This window comes from Lissotriton vulgaris, chromosome 1_1, assembly GCF_964263255.1.
Source record: "Lissotriton vulgaris chromosome 1_1, aLisVul1.2, whole genome shotgun sequence".
NCBI lineage: Eukaryota > Metazoa > Chordata > Amphibia > Caudata > Salamandridae > Lissotriton > Lissotriton vulgaris.
Window position 1 is genome coordinate 35,964,769 of NC_141685.1, and position 21,487 is coordinate 35,986,255.

A 21,487-nucleotide genomic window follows, 5' to 3' on the forward strand; every position below is an offset into this window, starting at 1 on the left:
TGAGCGGTCCAATCCCCCAAGGATCCAGCTGTTGAATGTCACTGGGGAAATACCCCTATGGTGGGTGCATTTACAGATGCATGTGATGATGGAAATGAGCGTCACTTCTCCCGTGTCAGGTCTTGGGAAGTACATGTGCACTGCATGCATTAACCCAGAGAGTTACAGATCACAATGTCCTACTTTCACTTCTCATGTTTTTGGACTCTGTTCTCTGGCTGCAGCAGTGGAACCATCAATGTTGCACAAAGCACCTAAAGCCCACAATTAACTATGAATATTCTCCAGTGCCTGCCAGTTAAATCAGTTCGAGTGTGTTGGGTTTATAGGTTTTAGAATTAATCCCTAAAGTTAGCTGAAAATACCCTCGTTAGTCCAAGCCCTGTCCATAGTGTTGATTTTAAAAGTAGCATGAACAGGTGTGTGTGGATGTTGTTCTTTATAACTCTACTTTACCAAAGTAAAAAACAACACTATTTATTTTCATTGGTCTGCACTCTGCTAATGTCTTAATGTGTTTCCTGCAACTTCATTTTTCTTATCTGTAGAGAAATGAATTGATCAATCACTGAGTAGACACAATTATTCCACAAATATCTGTGTTGCTTCCATTCTGCTAGTCGGGGTGTCTATCTTCTACTTAACATCCTCCGGCGTTTGAATGCCCCACATAATTGTAACTTTATCATCTTCTGTACTTTGCTGATGGCTTTGTAGGCTTGGTAACCAACTAAAGCTCTTCTCTTACTAACTGGACTTGAATGGTTTCCACCGGCGTGTGTTTTCTGATGTCTTTTGAACTCTGAAGATTGACTAAAGCTCTTCACACATTTACTGCAATGGTATGATTTTAACCCTGTGTTAGTTTGCCGATGTCTTAGGAGGTATAATAACCAACTAAAGCTCTCATACATTTACTGCAATTGTATGGTTTTCCCATGTGTGTGTTGTCAGATATCCCTGTAGGGCTGGTCATTGACAAAAGCTCTTCACACATTAACTAGAGTTGCATTTTTTATCCCATGTGTGTGTTTGTTGATGCCTTTGGGGGTGTGATAACCAACTAAAGCTCTTCACACATACACTGCAGTCGTATGGTTTTTTCCCTTGTGTATGTTCAATGATGTTTTTGTAGCTCATATAATTGAGTAAAGAATTTTGCACATTCCCTTCATTTGAATAGCTTTTCCCGTGTGTGTTCGGTGATGTCTTTGCTGCTCTGATAAGTGACTAAAGCTCTTCATACATCCCCTTCACTTGAATGATTTTTACCCTCTGTGTGTTCGTTTATGTCTTTGTAGGTCTGATAACTGACTAAAGCTCTTCAAACATTCACTGCACTTGAATGGTTTTTCCCCTGTGTGTGTTCGTTGATGTCTTTGAAGGTCTGATAATTGATTAAAGCACTTCACACATTCACTGCACTTGAATGGTTTTTCCCCTGTGTGTGTTCGCTGATGTCTGTAGAGGTGTAATAACCAACTAAAGCTTTTTTCACATTTACTGCAATGGTATGGTTTTAACCCTGTGTGTGTTAGCTGATGTGCTTGAAGGTGTGATAACCGACTAAAGCTCTTGACACATTCGCTGCAATGGTATGGCTTTTCCCCTGTGTGTGTTCGCTGATGTCTTTGTAGCTGTGATAACTGTCTAAAGCTCTTCACACATTCACTGCAGTGGTATGGTTTTTTAACCCTGTGTGTGTTCGCTGATGTACTTGAAGGATTGATAGTTGACTAAAACTCTTCACACATTCATTGCAGTGGTATGGCTTTTCCCCTGTGTGTGTTCGCTGATGTCTTTGTAAGATTGATAATTGACCAAAACTCTTTTCACATTCACTGCAGTGGTATGGTTTTTCCCCTGTGTGTGTTTGCCGATGTACTTGGAGGGCTGATAACTGGCTAAAGCTTTTCATACATTCACTGCAATGGTATGGTTTTTCCCCAGTGTGTGTTCGCTGATGTACGCGTAGGATTGATAACTGACTAAAGCTCTTCACACATTCACTGCAATGGTATGGTTTTTCCCCAGTGTGTGTTCGCTGATGTCCGTGTAGGATTGATAACTGCCTAAAGCTCTTCCCACATTCACTGCAACGGTATGGTTTTTCCTCAGAGTGTGTTCGCTGATGTCTTTGTAGGTCTGGCGATCGACTAAACCTCTTCACACATTTACTACACCCGAAAGGCTTTTCCCCAGTGTGTGATCGCTGATGTGTTTGGAGGTGTGATAACCATCTAAAGCTCTTCTCACATTCGCTGCAGTTGTATGTTTTTTCCCCTGTGTGTGTTTTCTGATGTCTGTAGAGGTGTGATAACTGACTAAAGCACTTCAAACATTCATTGCACTGGTATGGTTTTTCCCCTGTGTGCATTCGTTGATGTCTTTGGAGATCTGATACCTGACTAAAGCTCTTCACACATTCATTGCACTTGAATGGTTTTTCCTCTGTGTGTGTTCGCTGATGTCTTTTCAGGGTTGATAACAGCCTAAACCTCTTCACACACTCACTGCATCTGAATGGCCTTTCTTCTGTGTGTTTTTGCTGATGTGCTTGGAGATGTGATAAACAACTAAAGCCCTTCTCAGATTCGCTGCAGTTGTATGTTTCTTCCCCTGTGTGTGTTTTCTGATGTTTGTAAAGGTGTGATAACTGACTAAAGCTTTTCACGCATTCACAGCAATGGTAAGACTTTCCCTCTGTGTGCTTTCGCTGATGTCTTTGGAGATCTGATAACAGCCTAAAACTCTTCACACATTCACTGCACCTGAATGGCTTTTCCCCAGTGTGTGTTCGCAGATGTACTTGGAGGTGTGATAACCAACTAAAACTCTTCTCACATTCGCTGCAGTTGTATGTTTTTTCTCCTGTGTGTGTTTTCTGATGTCTGTAGAGATGTGATAACTGACTAAAACTCTTCAAACATTCACTGCAGTGGTATGGCTTTTCCCCTGTATGCGTTCGCTGATGTCTTTGGAGATCTGATAACTGACTAAAACTCTTCACACATTCATTGCACTCGAATGGTTTTTCCCCTGTGTGCATTCGCTGATGTCTTTTTAGGGTTGATAACAGCCTAAAGCTCTTTACACATTCACTGCATCTGAACAGCTCTTCGCCTGTGTGTGTTTGACGATGGCACTTAAATATGGATGAGAAACTAAAGCTTTTGCTGCATGTGTATGATTCTTCCTTCTTGATTAGTGTCTCTGGGTCGGGTATATATTTGTCTACATCCCATGACTGTGTTTCCTGAAGGGCCAGCATGGTTGATAAAGCACTTGTATTATTCCCACATTTCCTGCATTTTTTGGCATTTACAACATTTGATTTCCAATTTAAAAATAAAGTACAATGGCCACTAAACACTTGCCACACGCATAATATTAGACAGGCTTCCTTGCAAGAGATATTGTCTTTGGATTGGATAACAGGTTTTGACACTTGTGGGTAAAAATAAATCCTTCCCGTTGGTTTAATAGGGACAGTGCTCTAAATGTTAGACAGCAGGACTCCTCTTTCTTTAACACTTTAGTTGTTTGTCTCCACTCTGTTGTGCTCTACACTGGTTGCTGTGGTATAGCCAGGAAGAGTTTACAATACACCTAGAGCATTGAATGATGGTCTGTTATCATTTTAGGATTCAACTCACTGCTGTAACCACGTTATACCGATCCCATGATCACAGCTGAAGGTGGTGTTGTGCCTTACTTTTCTAGAGGTCATTTCCTCAGTCCTGTGACGTGGAGGTGCACAGCTCAGACTCTTACTTCCACTGAATTATCCTTCACAGCCTCTTCCGGAATCTGTCAGTTTATGTTCAGGTCTGTCCGTCTCTGACTGTGCTGATGTTTTCCTGAATACTGTAGTTCATTATTTCTGACCATTATTTGTAGATTTACAGAACAATAGCTGTTATTCAAAAGCCAGTCATGCTTTCAAAGCTGGTGTTCTGTTGGATGTAAAGAGATTTAAAATTACGAAATGCAAATGTAACACAATATGAATACACAATATTTAACTGGCTTTTAATGACATCTCAACTTCACCATCTTTGAAATTTAGCAAGGATTATTTCACCATACACAGATATTTAAGCAAACAATCTGTTGAACATGTCACATCTTATTAACTTCTGAAAAGGAGGTGAATTACCAGTGCTCACAGAGTAACTTAGTATAGAAAGGGCACTCACGGAGCACCACGTGCTAGAGGTAAAGCTTTAGTTAGATGCACGTGGACAATATTTCATTTAAACAACAGATTGTGGAAAAAGAGAGATTAGGGTGTACGGTTGTTTATTTAGTTTCAGGAAGTGTACAACAAAGTTGACTCCTCTGGAGGTACATAAGAAAGGTAACTGCATTCACATACTTCAGTGCTTTCCTGTTCACAATATATCAGCTCAAGTACTAACTCTTGTCTTTACCTTGCTGTTCATTAAGTAATCACTGCCACCATCTCAGCCCACGCCGGGGTTGGTTCAAGAATTTCTGGTTTCTTCTAATCTGAAAGATTGGAACATTATCATGTGATGAGGTAGATATTTTTATTGCAGTAACATCCGTCCATCTCTCTAAAACTAGTTCAACTTGCAGGGCCTGGTTCTGGCCGCACACAATACATACACCAGAGATTCTTTAGTTCTCCTAAAGTATCTAAAGTTCAGACCTTGTTGCATTTCAAGCCGCAGCTCCTTCCACAGCACTTGCTGTAAAACCACGAGTGGTTCATTGTAATGCCCGACCCTTACATTGTAAGCGCAGATAAAGCAAACAAACACTGATCTATAAGTTAATATTCAATCATAACAGGTAATTAGTCCTTATTATTGAGACTTTATGACAACCAATAATTTATCTGACATATCAGTGCAGCCAGCAGATGTCTGCATATTCATCTTTTTTTTCTTCCTTTCAGGGGTATCTGACTTAGTGTTGTCTCTTTTGTGCCGAGTAGGCTACTCTTTGGCCGGACGGGGTTTTGGCAGCGCGCGAGGAGGTATCCGTCATCTGCAGCTGAATATAGCATTTCTAACCTAAGGCATTTCTTACATCTCGGTTTAACTTGCTCCCTGTTATTACCCGCTCACAAGGTCTGTGTACTCATTTAACAGGTTATTTTTTAGCTGAATCAGGGGAACATACTTGATGCATTCACACAGCAGATGCCAGATAATTGCCTGATAATCATGCGCCTGTTGCTGTCTGTGTAGGATTACAAGCTTCATTGCAGAAGCTCACAAGGTACAAACATATGACGTGCACAGGTAGGTGCTTATGAGCTATAGACGGAGGAGGTGCACAGGTAGGTGCTTATGAGGTATAAACCAAGGAGTCGAATATTTAGGTAATTACGATATATAAGTAACGGTGGTAAACATGTAGGTGATTATGAGGTTTAAACAGAGGCGGAGCACAGGTAAGTGCTTATGAGGTATAAAGAGAGGAGGCGCACAGGTAGCTGCTTGTGAGGCACAAAGACAGGCAGTGCACAAGTAGGTGGTTATAAGATGTAAATAACGGAGGTGTATAGGTAGGTTCTTATGAGGAGTAAACAGAGGTGCACAGGTAGCTGCTTATGAGGTACAAACAGAAGAGGTGCACACGCAGGTACCTATGAGGTACAAACAGAGGAGAAACACAGGTAGATGCTAATGAGGAATAAACAGGGAATGTGCAGAGGTAGGTGCTTATGAGGTAGAAACAGAGGAGTGTCGGAAGCTGGATCTTTATATAGTACACCAAAAAGAGGTATACTGTACAAAGAGTCCACATATTCCTATAAGTGGACAGGATTTGCTCTAGCAATCCCAAGATACTCTTCTAGGGGGTAGTGAGGCCGAGCAGCCTTAGGCTTATCAGAGATCAGTGTTAGACATCTGTAAAATACACATACAATAAATAAACGATACACACAACTCAATAAGGAGATCCCCCAATTTATAAAAATAACAAATACATTTATATATATGTAAGTGGCAGAATCAATATGATCAGGTAAGTACGTTTCGAGATAGAAATTCTTTCAATTTTAAAAAGTCAACACTTCGTCCATTTTCAGAAGCTGCAATGTTATTTTACGGGAGGAAAAACAAGTATGGGATACAGTAGAGTAATGATACTTACGAGACCAATCTCTAGGACTTAAGGTAAGTATGGGGCAAGGTCCAAGGCAGCGCCAGCAGGTCACCTCCAGTGGCCCTCGGGCAGCAGGGTGCAGTGGCAAAATACAGCGTCCGGTGCCCAATGTTAGTCTATGGGGATCAGTCTGCATGAAAGGAGACTGCAGGTTTGGATTGGGAGGCCAGACGGGCTAAACCAACAGGGGGGCTCAGGCCACACAAAGCTGCGGGACACGGAGAAGCCTTCAGTCCTCGTCTCCTTGGGCCACGGGTAACGGGTGCAGAAGTGTCTTTAGGCATCAGGTTTTGCCACAGGGAGCGTCGTGGTAGAGGGGGCCTGCAAGCAGAGGCCACAAGTGGCATTGATATGTCCACAGAGGTGAAACTCAAGTTGGGCATCGGGTCTGGTGACTGGGTTGGCACTGTCGGCCTACTTCACCCAGGTGCTAGGTGGCTCAGGTATAGCAATGCTTTCCAATGTCGGGTTTTCACGGTCTTGGAGCCTTACAGTTCTTTCTTGGTACCTACAAGGTGCAGGGGAGCAGCTCTGCTGTTCCACAGGAGTTTCTAGTTCTTGGCCGAAGTGCTGGCAGTTCTCCCAGGGTTTGGAGACATCGCAGCTGCAGGACAAGTTGTGTTTCGGTGCAACTGTCTAATAACAGACAGGTCAGCAGGGTGGCCGCTAAGTCAGTTGCTGGATCTTCTGTTCTTGTTTCTTGCGAGTCTTCACGTCTGTCCGTCTTCTTTTAGGTCGGCAGGATCTGATCTCCTGATGCCAGAGTCTCCCATAAATACTAGATTTAGGGGCGTTAGCGGAGTCTAGGGTAATAGCCATTCAGCTATTGACCCCTGGGGTCCTACACCCCCAATATCACTACTTTCACGAGTTCTTCAGTTGGCCATCACAAAGATGGCAGACTCTGAAAGGTTGTGATCATTTCAGGTAGTCCCCCTGAAGGATGGTACTAGCCTGGAGGTGAACACGCCTATCTGACTACTAATTTTCCTGCCTTGCTCAAGTGCCAAATGGGCCCTGGTCAAAGGCGGTCAGCATCCTCTCCTGTGAGGGAATCCAGATTGGCATATCAAAGGCGGTTGTCTCTTGGACCTGCCTTGGAATGCTAATCTGTAGGTCATTCTGTGGGAGGGGGTGTAAAAAATCATCTACCCGGGCAGGATTTGTTTCTGACACCTGAGAGCAAAGGCCCACACCCAAGGGGTCAGAAACTCGTCTGTGGCGGCAGGCTGGCTAAAACCAGTCAGTGAGCACACTAGTAGGGTCTGGGTTCGCTCATGCAGGGATTATTGGTACAGTTTAATTACTGAAGTACCGCTATTGGTGGCCAGGTCTATCAAAACAGACCAAGGATTTTGTCCTTAAATGCAACATCTGCCAGCAGATGAAGGGCTCCACCTTGGCACGTCCAGCAAAGACATCTCGTTTGATTTAAGACAAGCCCTTGGCATGTGTGTATTGGGATCCCTGCGGTGCCTTGCAATCAGATGGGGCTTACAAGTACATCTTGGTGACAGTGAATTCATGATCCAGATTCCTGTGGGTTTGGCCACAGCGCTCAGCTGATGCTCAAACTGTAATAAAGGATTTGTGAGTCTTCATTGGAACATACTCAATAGCACACTACATTGCGACTATAGTCTGGCCTTTAGCTCTCTGGCTTACAAAGAAGCCATAGGAGGTTTGGGTGTGGCCTTGCAGTACTCCTCCCTTACCATCCTGAGGAAAATTCGGTAGTTGAGAGGAAAAACCATGACTAAAGCAGTCCTCAAAAGCAATGTTGTTCAGAGGGCACTTAACAACATGCCAAGTAAAATCCCTAGGGGGTTTACAAAAAAAAAAAAAATCCCTAGGGGGGTTGTATTCCTTATGAACTCCTGTTTGGTGTGAGAATGTAGGTACCGGACCTCGATAGTGTCAGTACAGTGGTGGCTGAAACACTATTTGACAACAATGAACGTTTGCCTGTTTTACAGGAACTCAATGAATTTCGCGTTTATAAAGGAACGGCTAAGTAAAACGCACGAACACTGGGGAAGTGATGGTTATGCCAGCAAAATCTGCCTTGGTCCGAAGATTAGGGACCTGGTCAGAGAAATAAATAGTGTATCTTAATTATAATAATATTTGTAGTAATTTATATGTATTAAACATTGTAATAAATATTTCATTATTTGAAAAATATATAGTTTTTAAATGTACATTTATTTTGTTATTTAGTCTGTTTCTGAAATTATTTTATTTTGTTGAAGTGAATTAGTGACTGGAGTGGTTATAGTACATTTTATCCCTCCACAAACCAACACTTTTCATACTGTTACACTGACTGGAGTGGGAATAGTAAATTTCACCCCTCTGCAATTCAATACTTTCCCTAAAGCTGTACTGAGTGGAGTGGGAATAGTAACTTTTACCCCTCCCTAATCCAACACTTTCTTTACAGTTGCACTAAGTGGAGTGGGAATTGCAAATTTTACCCCTCTGCAATCCAACACTTTCTCTACTGTTGCACTGCATGGAGTGGGACTAGTACATTTTACCTCCCCTGTGTTCAACAGTATGTCTACTGTTGTATAAATTGGAGTGGGCTTGACCTATGTATTATTAGTAAAATTTAATAGTTTACTGTAGGAAAGTAGAATCTGCTTCTAAGGTTACCCCCACTTTTTTCCTGGTGCTAAGCTATATCTTAGTCTGACTGCGATCCTGCTAATCAGGACCCCATGTTATCTGCTTTCTCCCTAAATTGTCATGTTCAGTACTTAAGTACACCCCACATTGGATACTGGGGTACCCTTATAAGTCCCTAGTACCAGGTTATAGGCACCCAAGATATTATGACACCCATGAGTGTCAGGAAGACACATCACACAGGGTCTATGGTGGCTTGTGTCATCTGTCGACATCCCCATGGTTTCTACATTAACCATGTTGCAATGTATGTTTAAAAGAATGTTTGCTTTTACCAATGCTTGTATGTTAGACCAACTAACTTTGCCATTGCTCCTTAACATTGGGGGCATCCATTTCTTAGGCCAATTCAAGCTGCCAAATACTTTGTAAACTCCAAATGGCAGTCGTAAGAGAATGTTCTATTTTAAAAAGAACCGGTACACGCTAAAGAAAAACACGCATCAGCTTTGTTCCCGGTTCCCAGGGCAACACACGAGACTGCGGCATGCTGCAGCTAATCTCGTGGTGAAGCAACGTTGCTAGACATGTTGCTACAACATGCCCGCCTACGCACAACAATTGGCCATAAATAGCCATGCCCCACAACACTTATTGCTTGGCTTTCATTTCCTTTCGTCGCAATGGCAGAGTGAGGACTTCCCCTACGAACAAGCCTCCCGCTGCGTCATCGCCTTTCGCGGAGATCTTCTGAAATAGCGGAGAACTCCTTCGAGCCGGCTCCCGTGAAGGAATTGCTTCAAAACAGAGTGCAGAACACGGAGAAGCTAAGTGCACGTTCCTTGATTTCGCTTCGCATGCAACATGCGCTTGGGGAATGTTTGATGACATTAACTTCTTTTTAACCCACAGTTAAATTTGATATCCTAGAGTTTAAATGATTTCCGTTGGGCTTTGGATGTTGATGTGTGGCTTGCTATAAATTGGGGAGAGGATGCGGCCTTACGGCTAGAGCGTTTGACCTTGAAGCTGGGGAGCCGGGTTTAAGTTTCGGCAACCACTCTCAACATCCAGTGATTCTAGGCAAATTACATAATCTCCCTGTGCCTAATAAAAATAAATGAATGTGTCCATCTGTAACGAAACCGCTGCTCTTGTAAAGCTCGTTGATACCTGAAATCCTCCGGTCTAGTTTACGCTATATAAAACTCGAAAAAGGACAAAAAAAGGCTGATAAGGACACAAGAATTTCACCTACACCCCCAGGGACTTAATTGCATCCCGGTAAGCCTTAGAGGCAAACACAGGACCTTGTTCAGAATGGAAGGTGCAACAGGAAAATGTCCCAACAAAGACACGCAAATCTTTTATAACAGTTTGAGTGTCAGCATTGCGTTGCGGCCAAACCCAAAGGAATCGTGTGCACAAATCCACTGCAACCAAGATGTGTTTAAAAGCAGTATCAGAAGTCAAAGGACAGCAGTGATCAAGATAAATGCAACCAAATGGCTGCTTCTTAGAGATGTAAAGTTGACTGTAGGGTGGACGTATAACAGTAGAAGGCCTAATTTGTTGACAAATATCACAAGAAAGAACATATTTACGTGCCTGTTTATGTCAACCAAGCCACCAGAAACGTTGCTGTAAAAGTGAAATTGTCGCAGTTACTCCGGCATGGGCAGAAGTCACGCCTTCATGAGCGGCAATGATCAAAGAAAGTCTGCGGTCCTCGTTGGGAATCAGTCGCTCCCCAACTGAAAGAATAGTTGCAAATGAGACTTGATCGGAAGACAAGTGATATGTATAGCATGAAGGGAAACCTTGGGGAAACTCTGTTCCCTCCTTCGTCTCAGCTATAGCCACCAAAATACCATCATCAATTTTAGTCAAAGACGTAATGACTGCTGCTACTGAACAAGTGACTACTGCAGATTTGGCTGCCCCCTCAGCCATTGAATTACCAACGTGGGTCCTGGGCTCAATGTGCCACTGGAATCAAGCTATCCTGGCTGATGAGGGGTGAAACCCCGAAACTGGTCCTAGGATTCTTGTTTCCAGTCCAGGGAAGAGGACCTGGCTTGGCAGTTCAGGCTGGACTGTTCCCATGAAGCACAGGGTCAAGACTGATTTGCATATGGCCAAGTCTAAACCAGGGTTGCATGGTGAGCAAAATAATTATGGGTTTATCCCAGATCTCTTGACTGGAGGTGAATGTTTTGATTTATTCTGCATTCTGTCCATCAATTGTGTGCCTTTTGCTTTCCCACCCTAAGTGTGCCAGATATGTCCAGACGTGGGTCCTGGGCTCACTGTGCTACTGGAATCAAGCTATCCTGGCTGAAGAGGGGTTAAACCCTGAAACAGGTCCTAGGATGCTTGTTTCCGGTCCTGGGAGGACCTGGCTTGGCAGTTCAGGCTGGACTGTTCCCATGAGGCACAGAGTCAAGACTGATTTGCATATGGCCAGGTCTAAACCGGGGTTGCATGGTGAGAAAAAGAATGATGGATTTAACCCAGATCTCTTGACTGGGGGTGAATGTTTTGATTTGTTCTGCATTCCGTCCATCAATTGTGTGTCTTTTACTTTCTCGCCCTAAGTGCGCCAGATATGCCCAGACGTGTGTCCTGGGCTCACTGTGTCACTGGAATCAAGCTATCATGGCAGAAGAGGGGTGAAACCGGTCCTAGGATGCTTGTTTCCGGTCCAGGGGGGAGCTGGCTTTGCAGTTCAGGCTGGACTGTTCCCATGAGGCACAGCGTCAAGACTGATTTGCCTATGGCCAGGTCTAAACTGGGGTGGCATGGTGAGCAAAAGAATTATGGATTTATCCCAGATCTCTCGACTGGAGGTGAATGTTTTGATTTTTTCTGCATTCCGTCCAATAAATTGTGTGTCTTTTACTTTCCCGCTCTAAGTGCGCCAGGTATGTACAGATGTGGGTCCTGGGCTCACTGTGGGCCCGATTCACAGAATTAACTTAAGACAAAATCCTAAACATACTACTTTTGGTATTCACAGAATGCACTTACTACTTTTGGTACTCACAGAATGGATTTACGACTACTAACTTTACGTCAGCACTCTGGCCGTAAATTCTGGCCCGGGGGAGGAGCATCCGGCTTGGAGGTGGAGCTTGCAGCCCGGAGGCGGAGCTTGCAGCCCAGAGGCAGAGCTTCTGGCTCGGAGGTGGGGATTTAGCTATGGCTGAAATCTCCACCTCTGGGACGCAAGCTCCGCCTCTGGGCTGGAAGCTCCGCCTCTGGGCCACAAGCTCCGCCTACAAGCCTGAAGCTCCGCCCCCGAGCCGGAAGTTAGTAGTCGTAAATCCATTATTTGAATACCAAAAGTAGTAAGTGCATTCTGTGAATACCAACAGTAGTAAGTTTAGGATTTAGTCTTAAGTTAGTTCTGTGAATCGGGCCCTGTGTCACTGGAATCAAGCTATCCTGGTTGAAGAGGGGTGAAACCCAGATCCGGTCCTAGGATGTTTGTTTCCGGCCCAGGAAGGACCTGGCTTGGCAGTTCATGCTGGACTGTTCCCATGAGGCACAGGGTCAAGACTGATTTGCATATGGCCAGGTCTAAACCGGGGTTGCATGATGAGAAAAAGAATGATGGATTTAACCCAGATCTCTTGACTGGGGGTGAATGTTTTGATTTGTTCTGCATTCCGTCCATCAATTGTGTGTCTTTTACTTTCTTGCCCTAAGTGCGCCAGATATGCCCAGACGTGTGTCCTGGGCTCACTGTGTCACTGGAATCAAGCTATCCTGGCTGAAGAGGGGTGAAACCGGTCCTAGGATGCTTGTTTCCGCTCCAGGGGGGAGCTGGCTTGGCAGTTCAGGCTGGACTGTTCCCATGAGGCACAGGGTCAAGACTGATTTGCCTATGGCCAGGTCTAAACTGGGGTGGCATGGTGAGCAAAAGAATTATGGATTTATCCCAGATTTCTCGACTGGAGGTGAATGTTTTGATTTTTTCTGCATTCCGTCCAATAAATTGTGTGTCTTTTACTTTCCCGCTCTAAGTGCGCCAGGTATGTACAGATGTGGGTCCTGGGCTCACTGTGGGCCCGATTCACAGAATTAACTTAAGACAAAATCCTAAACATACTACTTTTGGTATTCACAGAATGCACTTACTACTTTTGGTACTCACAGAATGGATTTACGACTACTAACTTTACGTCAGCACTCTGGCCGTAAATTCTGGCCCGGGGAGGAGCATCCGGCTTGGAGGTGGAGCTTGCAGCCCAGAGGCGGAGCTTGCAGCCCAGAGGCAGAGCTTCCGGCTCGAAGGTGGGGATTTAGCTATGGCTGAAATCTCCACCTCTGGGACGCAAGCTCCGCCTCTGGGCTGGAAGCTCCGCCTCTGGGCCACAAGCTCCGCCTACAAGCCTGAAGCTCCGCCCCCGAGCCGGAAGTTAGTAGTCGTAAATCCATTATTTGAATACCAAAAGTAGTAAGTGCATTCTGTGAATACCAACAGTAGTAAGTTTAGGATTTAGTCTTAAGTTAGTTCTGTGAATCGGGCCCTGTGTCACTGGAATCAAGCTATCCTGGTTGAAGAGGGGTGAAACCCAGATCCGGTCCTAGGATGTTTGTTTCCGGCCCAGGGAGGACCTGGCTTGGCAGTTCATGCTGGACTGTTCCCATGAGGCACAGGGTCAAGACTGATTTGCATATGGCCAGGTCTAAACCGGGGTTGCATGATGAGAAAAAGAATGATGGATTTAACCCAGATCTCTTGACTGGGGTTGAATGTTTTGAATTGTTCTGCATTCCGTCCATCAAATGCGTATCTTTTGCTTTCTTGCCCTAAGTGTGCCAGGTATGCCTAAATGTGTGTCCTGGGCTCACTGTGCCACTGGAACCAAGCTATCCTGGCTGAAGAGGGGTGAAACCCCGAAACCGGTTCTAGGATGCTTGTTTCCGGTCCAGGGAGGACCTGGCTTGGCAGTTCAGGCTGGACTGTTCCCATGAGGCACAGATCTCTTGACTGGGGGTGAATGTTTTAATTTGTTCTGCATTCCGTCCATCAATTCTGTGTCTATTCAATTACCACCAGCATGTGCTCCCACACGTTGATGGCCCCAAAGTATGGATAATATGTCTGGGTGGAAAGCGCTCCTTAAGAGCAGCCACTTTAACCCAAAGTGTTTTATGCTTAATGGAGCTACCTTCAGAATCACGAAAATCATTTTGTGTCTAGAAGAATAAGTTGTCATTGAAGGATTGTACACAGTAAAACGAATCGCACACTAAAAGTGTTGGAACCTCAGGGTCAGCAAACTCAAGAGCTAAAACCCAAGCAGGTAGCTCCACCAATTGAGCCGTGTAATCACCAAGAGACTGTGTGTGCACCAAGGAGGATTTAAAATCACCATCAACAATGTTTCCTACCACAATTGCGCAGGCTGCTGTATAAGCATGTTTAGAACCAACGGCGGGCTGTGCTGCTCCATCAGTTTAAATGATGCATTTGTACTGATCAAGAGGGAGTATTGATAAAGAAGCTGAATGAACATGTTCATACTGCAAAAACTCCGGCATCTGTAAAGAAGGATCAAAGATAAAGTTGACATCAGCCGAAGTCAAAGAAGTAGCCCATTGTAGCCAACGAGGATGCAAGGCTTTTGAATTCAGGACACTAGCCTTTGTAACTGCTTCTAAAGCAGGAACCGATTAAACCATGAAAATGTGTTTACCCTGAGCCAGAGAGTGTTCTTTCAGAATCGTCATCTGTACTGCTGTCAAAAGAATTTCTGTAGAAGAGAAACGCATCACAGATGTAGTATACAAATGCGATTTATAAGCAATAGGGACGGTGTCCCCTTCATCGAACGTCAAGTAAGTAAAGCCTTACGCCCCAGGTACAATTCTTTTCACCAAATTTATAGAATTGTCTTGTGTTAAAAAGAAGTTGGTCGCAAGCAGATCAGACTGCAGAGACCGAAGAATTGTGGGATGTTCCAAAGAAGGTTGTATCAATGAGTACACCGGTTTGATACACTGAGCATAATCAGGAATGTATGTCCTCCCGAAATAAAAAAAACAGCAAAGATTGCAATTTTTTAAGTGTAGATGGAGGTTGCAATTGAGCACATTTCTCCAGAAAGTGGGGGGCTAACCTCCTACCTTCATTGTTGATTTTTTGCCAAGAAAAAGAACCGCCAAGAAGGCGGTGTGAGACTTAGTAAAATTTAATTTGCAGCCAGAGTTTGCAAAATGTGCGATAATGTGGTCCACATGCAAGAGATGCAGCTCTAATTCATCATCCGTCAAGTATATGTCATCGACGTATGAGAAGGTATCAGGGTCGATCTCATGCAAAAGGGACACTATGCGTGCCGCAAACACACTAGGGCTATTCTTACGTCTCATAGGTAATCTCGCATATCATTGCTGATTGCCCAACGCACTGAATGTGGTCAAATCACGGCTCTCAGGAGCCAAAGAGTGGCAGTAAAAACTGTTGGCAATATCCAAAATGTTTTTGTTCTTTTTGCAAACAATGTTATTCACTAACGCAGAGCTATGTGTGTTCTGGACTGCAAAGGTACGAACGTGACTGTTTAAATGTCCGTAATCTAAAAGTATGCGATATGAACAGTTCGGTGTCAATATCGGAATAAAGAGGATTATACATCGATGAAACACAGGGTTCAATCACACCCTGGTATTCCAATTACGTCAATCCTAAGCTATTCCAACCTAAAGATGTAACTACATCTGCTATGATAATCGGTAACTGCCGTTGCTGACCCACATCGGCCACCGCCGCTAGGCGTTGGTGTACCTGCAAGCAAACTGCCTCACCATTAATGTTGGTCAGAGTCATATCGGAGACAATAGGGAACATTCCCACTAACTTCATCCCCAAATCCAGGGCTGGACACAAACACCATCCCTCAGGTAATGCCGTCACCTAAAGCAGGAATAAAACCACTCGGTCAACTCATTATGAGGATCCTGTGTTTTTCTACAGGAGTAGTATGTGGAAAGACAGCTTCAAGTTGTTCAAATTGTTGTGCAAGCCAAAATGGAAAGTCATCACGGTTTTGAGGATGTTTGCCCATCACTGAATTAATCATGACGGACTAATAACAAGACCACCACCATGTCCTGCCGGAGCCACTTGAATCGCACGCGACATAAACTGAATCAGACTTCTGTGTATATGAATCAGCGTTGTATGTAACTGATGTAGCTCAGTGAGTGTAATATTAAGATAATTTGGATGCAGTGCAAAACCTGCCAAAATTGGCCAAGTGGCTCCATCGACTGATAAGGGGCCTCAACAGACCACAGAAACAGGGTGAGGAAGGGCACTATTAAACAAGATGGTATGCTCCAAGTCCGTCAACGGAATTTCAAGCAATGCATAAGGGCAAAAAGCCTGCGGAACTGCGGCTGCTGTATATTCATGAAACAAATTATCATTCCCATCCACTGCCGGAAATGTAACCCAAGAGTAAAAGACCTAAAAGTAGTGAGCTGCGCCCGCCTCAACAACAGAAATAATGTTAGCCCTGCATTGGGAACTCCAAGTTGATTCAAGAATGCCGTGACCACTGCGTGGTTAGGTGCCGCAATAGCGACTGCCATAATAAAAATGGAAAAGGATAAACTGAAAGAACGGAAGCGCAAAACCGGGTTGAGAGAGTAAAAAGCATTTTAAACTTCAAGCTTGACAGACCTATAAAATACAAATATAGGAGGCTAAGCCCTCACACCACAGACGTCTCCAGAAACCGGTGAGAGGGGATTGTTGGCGAGCACAAGAAATACTCAGGGGTCTCGTGAATAAATACCAGACCAAATGTTGGTGGCGCCATGTGGCAGGGATTCTGCAGAAATACAGAACTATGCACAGGAATATGGGACCTTGGTGTGTAGGGACTGGGTCTTCCTACCACCTTAGTACCCACGAGCCCAGGACTGACTAGCCATAGTGTCTCATTTGCCCTCCGACTCACTCATGGAGAAACAAATGATTAGACACCCCAGAACACAACACTCCCATATCTCTCAAGAATCACGGTAACGAGGCACAACCTTTCGCAGGCACTCTTGTACTTGTCCACAATAAGATCTAACAGAGACATGGAACAGTTTAAAATATTTATTTTAACTAACGTGCCCTAACATGCAGCATACATGCCACAACAAGCAGAAAAATGCATAGTACAGTCAGCATAGCAACTAGTCCATCTATCATAAGGGAGATGTCATCATGAAAAGACAATAGAGAAAAGACTATAGCGCCTGCCTGTTATTACTAAGGATTGTTGGACTGCGAGCACTGCACAGCGGAAGCGCTCTTCCTTCAGCCTTTATTCTCAACTCCTCGCGGAACCCGCTTCGCGGGTCCCGCATCGCCTGCGGATTCACCGGACTGCGCTGTCAGAATTGCGCTCTGGACAAGTTCTGAAGTGAGGCAAGAACTGCTAAGGTTTAATCTTTGGGGCGGCGGTGTGTGCAGGGCTGCGAGCGAGGGCAGGCGCAGGACTTCAAGTCCCAGGAGCGCCTGACCCTCGGCATTTCCATCAGCTGACACGCTCTCCCTGCTGGCTCCTCCCCCGCCTCAGCGCTGCTAAAACCTGTGAGTTAGAGACTCTCGCTGGATTGCTCACCTGCCTGTTATTACTAAGGATTGTTGGACTGCGAGCACTGCACAGCGGAAGCGCTCTTCCTTCAGCCTTTATTCTCAACTCCTCGCGGAACCCGCTTCGCGGGTCCCGCATCGCCTGCGGATTCACCGGACTGCGCTGTCAGAATTGCGCTCTGGACAAGTTCTGAAGTGAGACAAGAACTGCTAAGGTTTAATCTTTGGGGCGACGGTGTGTGCAGGGCTGCGAGCGAGGGCAGGCGCAGGACTTCAAGTCCCAGGAGCGCCTGACCCTCGGCATTTCCATCAGCTGACACACTCTCCCTGCTGGCTCCTCCCCCGCCTCAGCGCTGCTAAAACCTGTGAGTTAGAGACTCTCGCTGGATTGCTCACCTGCCTGTTATTACTAAGGATTGTTGGACTGCGAGCACTGCACAGCGGAAGCGCTCTTCCTTCAGCCTTTATTCTCAACTCCTCGCGGAACCCGCTTCGCGGGTCCCGCATCGCCTGCGGATTCACCGGACTGCGCTGTCAGAATTGCGCTCTGGACAAGTTCTGAAGTGAGACAAGAACTGCTAAGGTTTAATCTTTGGGGCGACGGTGTGTGCAGGGCTGCGAGCGAGGGCAGGCGCAGGACTTCAAGTCCCAGGAGCGCCTGACCCTCGGCATTTCCATCAGCTGACACACTCTCCCTGCTGGCTTCTCCCCCGCCTCAGCGCTGCTAAAACCTGTGAGTTAGAGACTCTCGCTGGATTGCTCACCTGCCTGTTATTACTAAGGATTGTTGGACTGCGAGCACTGCACAGCGGAAGCGCTCTTCCTTCAGCCTTTATTCTCAACTCCTCGCGGAACCCGCTTCGCGGGTCCCACATCGCCTGCGGATTCACCGGACTGCGCTGTCAGAATTGCGCTCTGGACAAGTTCTGAAGTGAGGCAAGAACTGCTAAGGTTTAATCTTTGGGGCGGCGGTGTGTGCAGGGCTGTGAGCGAGGGCAGGCGCAGGACTTCAAGTCCCAGGAGCGCCTGACCCTCGGCATTTCCATCAGCTAGCACGCTCTCCCTGCTGGCTCCTCCCCCGCCTCAGCGCTGCTAAAACCTGTGAGTTAGAGACTCTCGCTGGATTGCTCACCTGCCTGTTATTACTAAGGATTGTTGGACTGCGAGCACTGCACAGCGGAAGCGCTCTTCCTTCAGCCTTTATTCTCAACTCCTCGCGGAACCCGCTTCGCGGGTCCCGCATCGCCTGCGGATTCACCGGACTGCGCTGTCAGAATTGCGCTCTGGACAAGTTCTGAAGTGAGGCAAGAACTGCTAAGGTTTAATCTTTGGGGCGGCGGTGTGTGCAGGGCTGCGAGCGAGGGCAGGCGCAGGACTTCAAGTCCCAGGAGCGCCTGACCCTCGGCATTTCCATCAGCTGACACGCTCTCTCTGCTGGCTCCTCCCCCGCCTCAGCGCTGCTAAAACCTGTGAGTTAGAGACTCTCGCTGGATTGCTCACCTGCCTGTTATTACTAAGGATTGTTGGACTGCGAGCACTGCACAGCGGAAGCGCTCTTCCTTCAGCCTTTATTCTCAACTCCTCGCGGAACCCGCTTCGCGGGTCCCGCATCGCCTGCAGATTCACCGGACTGCGCTGTCAGAATTGCGCTCTGGACAAGTTCTGAAGTGAGGCAAGAACTGCTAAGGTTTAATCTTTGGGGCGGCGGTGTGTGCAGGGCTGCGAGCGAGGGCAGGCGCAGGACTTCAAGTCCCAGGAGCGCCTGACCCTCGGCATTTCCATCAGCTGACACGCTCTCCCTGCTGGCTCCTCCCCCGCCTCAGCGCTGCTAAAACCTGTGAGTTAGAGACTCTCGCTGGATTGCTCACCTGCCTGTTATTACTAAGGATTGTTGGACTGCGAGCACTGCACAGCGGAAGCGCTCTTCCTTCAGCCTTTATTCTCAACTCCTCGCGGAACCCGCTTCGCGGGTCCCGCATCGCCTGCGGATTCACCGGACTGCGCTGTCAGAATTGCGCTCTGTACAAGTTCTGAAGTGAGGCAAGAACTGCTACGGTTTAATCTTTGGGGCGGCGGTGTGTGCAGGGCTGCGAGCGAGGGCAGGCGCAGGACTTCAAGTCCCAGGAGCGCCTGACCCTCGGCATTTCCATCAGCTGACACGCTCTCCCTGCTGGCTCCTCCCCCGCCTCAGCGCTGCTAAAACCTGTGAGTTAGAGACTCTCGCTTGATTGCTCACCTGCCTGTTATTACTAAGGATTGTTGGACTGCGAGCACTGCACAGCGGAAGCGCTCTTCCTTCAGCCTTTATTCTCAACTCCTCGCGGAACCCGCTTCGCGGGTCCCGCATCGCCTGCAGATTCACCGGACTGCGCTGTCAGAATTGCGCTCTGGACAAGTTCTGAAGTGAGGCAAGAACTGCTAAGGTTTAATCTTTGGGGCGGCGGTGTGTGCAGGGCTGCGAGCGAGGGCAGGCGCAGGACTTCAAGTCCCAGGAGCGCCTGACCCTCGGCATTTCCATCAGCTGACACGCTCTCCCTGCTGGCTCCTCCCCCGCCTCAGCGCTGCTAAAACCTGTGAGTTAGAGACTCTCGCTGGATTGCTCACCTGCCTGTTATTACTAAGGATTGTTGGACTGCGAGCACTGCACAGCGGAAGCGCTCTTCCTTCAGCCTTTATTCTCAACTCCTCGCGGAACCCGCTTCGCGGGTCCCGCATCGCCTGCGGATTCACCGGACTGCGCTGTCAGAATTGCGCTCTGGACAAGTTCTGAAGTGAGGCAAGAACTGCTACGGTTTAATCTTTGGGGCGGCGGTGTGTGCAGGGCTGCGAGCGAGGGCAGGCGCAGGACTTCAAGTCCCAGGAGCGCCTGACCCTCGGCATTTCCATCAGCTGACACGCTCTCCCTGCTGGCTCCTCCCCCGCCTCAGCGCTGCTAAAACCTGTGAGTTAGAGACTCTCGCTGGATTGCTCACCTGCCTGTTATTACTAAGGATTGTTGGACTGCGAGCACTGCACAGCGGAAGCGCTCTTCCTTCAGCCTTTATTCTCAACTCCTCGCGGAACCCGCTTCGCGGGTCCCGCATCGCCTGCGGATTCACCGGACTGCGCTGTCAGAATTGCGCTCTGGACAAGTTCTGAAGTGAGGCAAGAACTGCTAAGGTTTAATCTTTGGGGCGGCGGTGTGTGCAGGGCTGCGAGCGAGGGCAGGCGCAGGACTTCAAGACCCAGGAGCGCCTGACCCTCGGCATTTCCATCAGCTGACACGCTCTCCCTGCTGGCTCCTCCCCCGCCTCAGCGCTGCTATAAATCTTCTTCTAGGCACCGCGACGCGGGAGCGCGCTGGAGCGTGCCGGGAGAAGCCCGGGACAAGGGCAGGACCGTCTGAGGCCGTCAGAGGCCGAAGTAGGCTGGGCTGGGCCCCCTCCCTTTGATCTTTGGTAGTACTTAGCTTGTCAAAATCCTACATACAGCGGAATTGCACCATCAGGGCTGTATTGTGTTTCAGTGCTTTGTAAATTTCTAAATATTCCATCTTCTGTAAATTTTCTCATGACGGCTAAAAAATTACGTTCTGGTCGTGTTCTAGTAGGGAGATCTGGGTCCAAAACGAAATCTAACCCTTTAGGCGGCTTCGGCAAGTGCTAACTGTATAGTTACTCACAATGACGAGATAGATGTAGTACCTACTTCCCCGGCTAACCAAAACTTGGAAACTCCCTCTCTCTTCCCTATATTTTCATTACAGTCAAAAAAAGAGGAGGAGGTATCTACAGTTAATCCTGGAAATGTTGAAAAATCGGTTCCCCTAAAACAAAAAAAGATCAAAATAAAGAAGAGAAAACCCATTCGAAGATTCTCCAAAAAAAGACAGAGAAAACTCCTGTTTGAAAAAAGTTTAGAACCAATTCTAGAAGATCCCCCCCAGTCTGAGCAGTCCTCTGCCTCTCAGGAAGATATGATTGCTTCGCCTAAGGCAGATCTAACGTCTACAGGATCAGGTCCTATAAGTTCCACTAATCCTTTCCTTCCTAACGTTTCTTTTCCCCCTGCCAATCCTTTCCTTTCCTCTCTCAATCCCTCAGCAAGGCCTTTCCAAGATGCTCC

General features: G+C 46.6%; 1 pseudogene; it reads right to left on the reverse strand.

Moving 5' to 3' along the window:
• Positions 1-656: 656 nt before the first annotated feature.
• Positions 657-3,271, reverse strand: LOC147737085 (uncharacterized; annotated as a pseudogene).
• Positions 3,272-21,487: the final 18,216 nt, after the last annotated feature.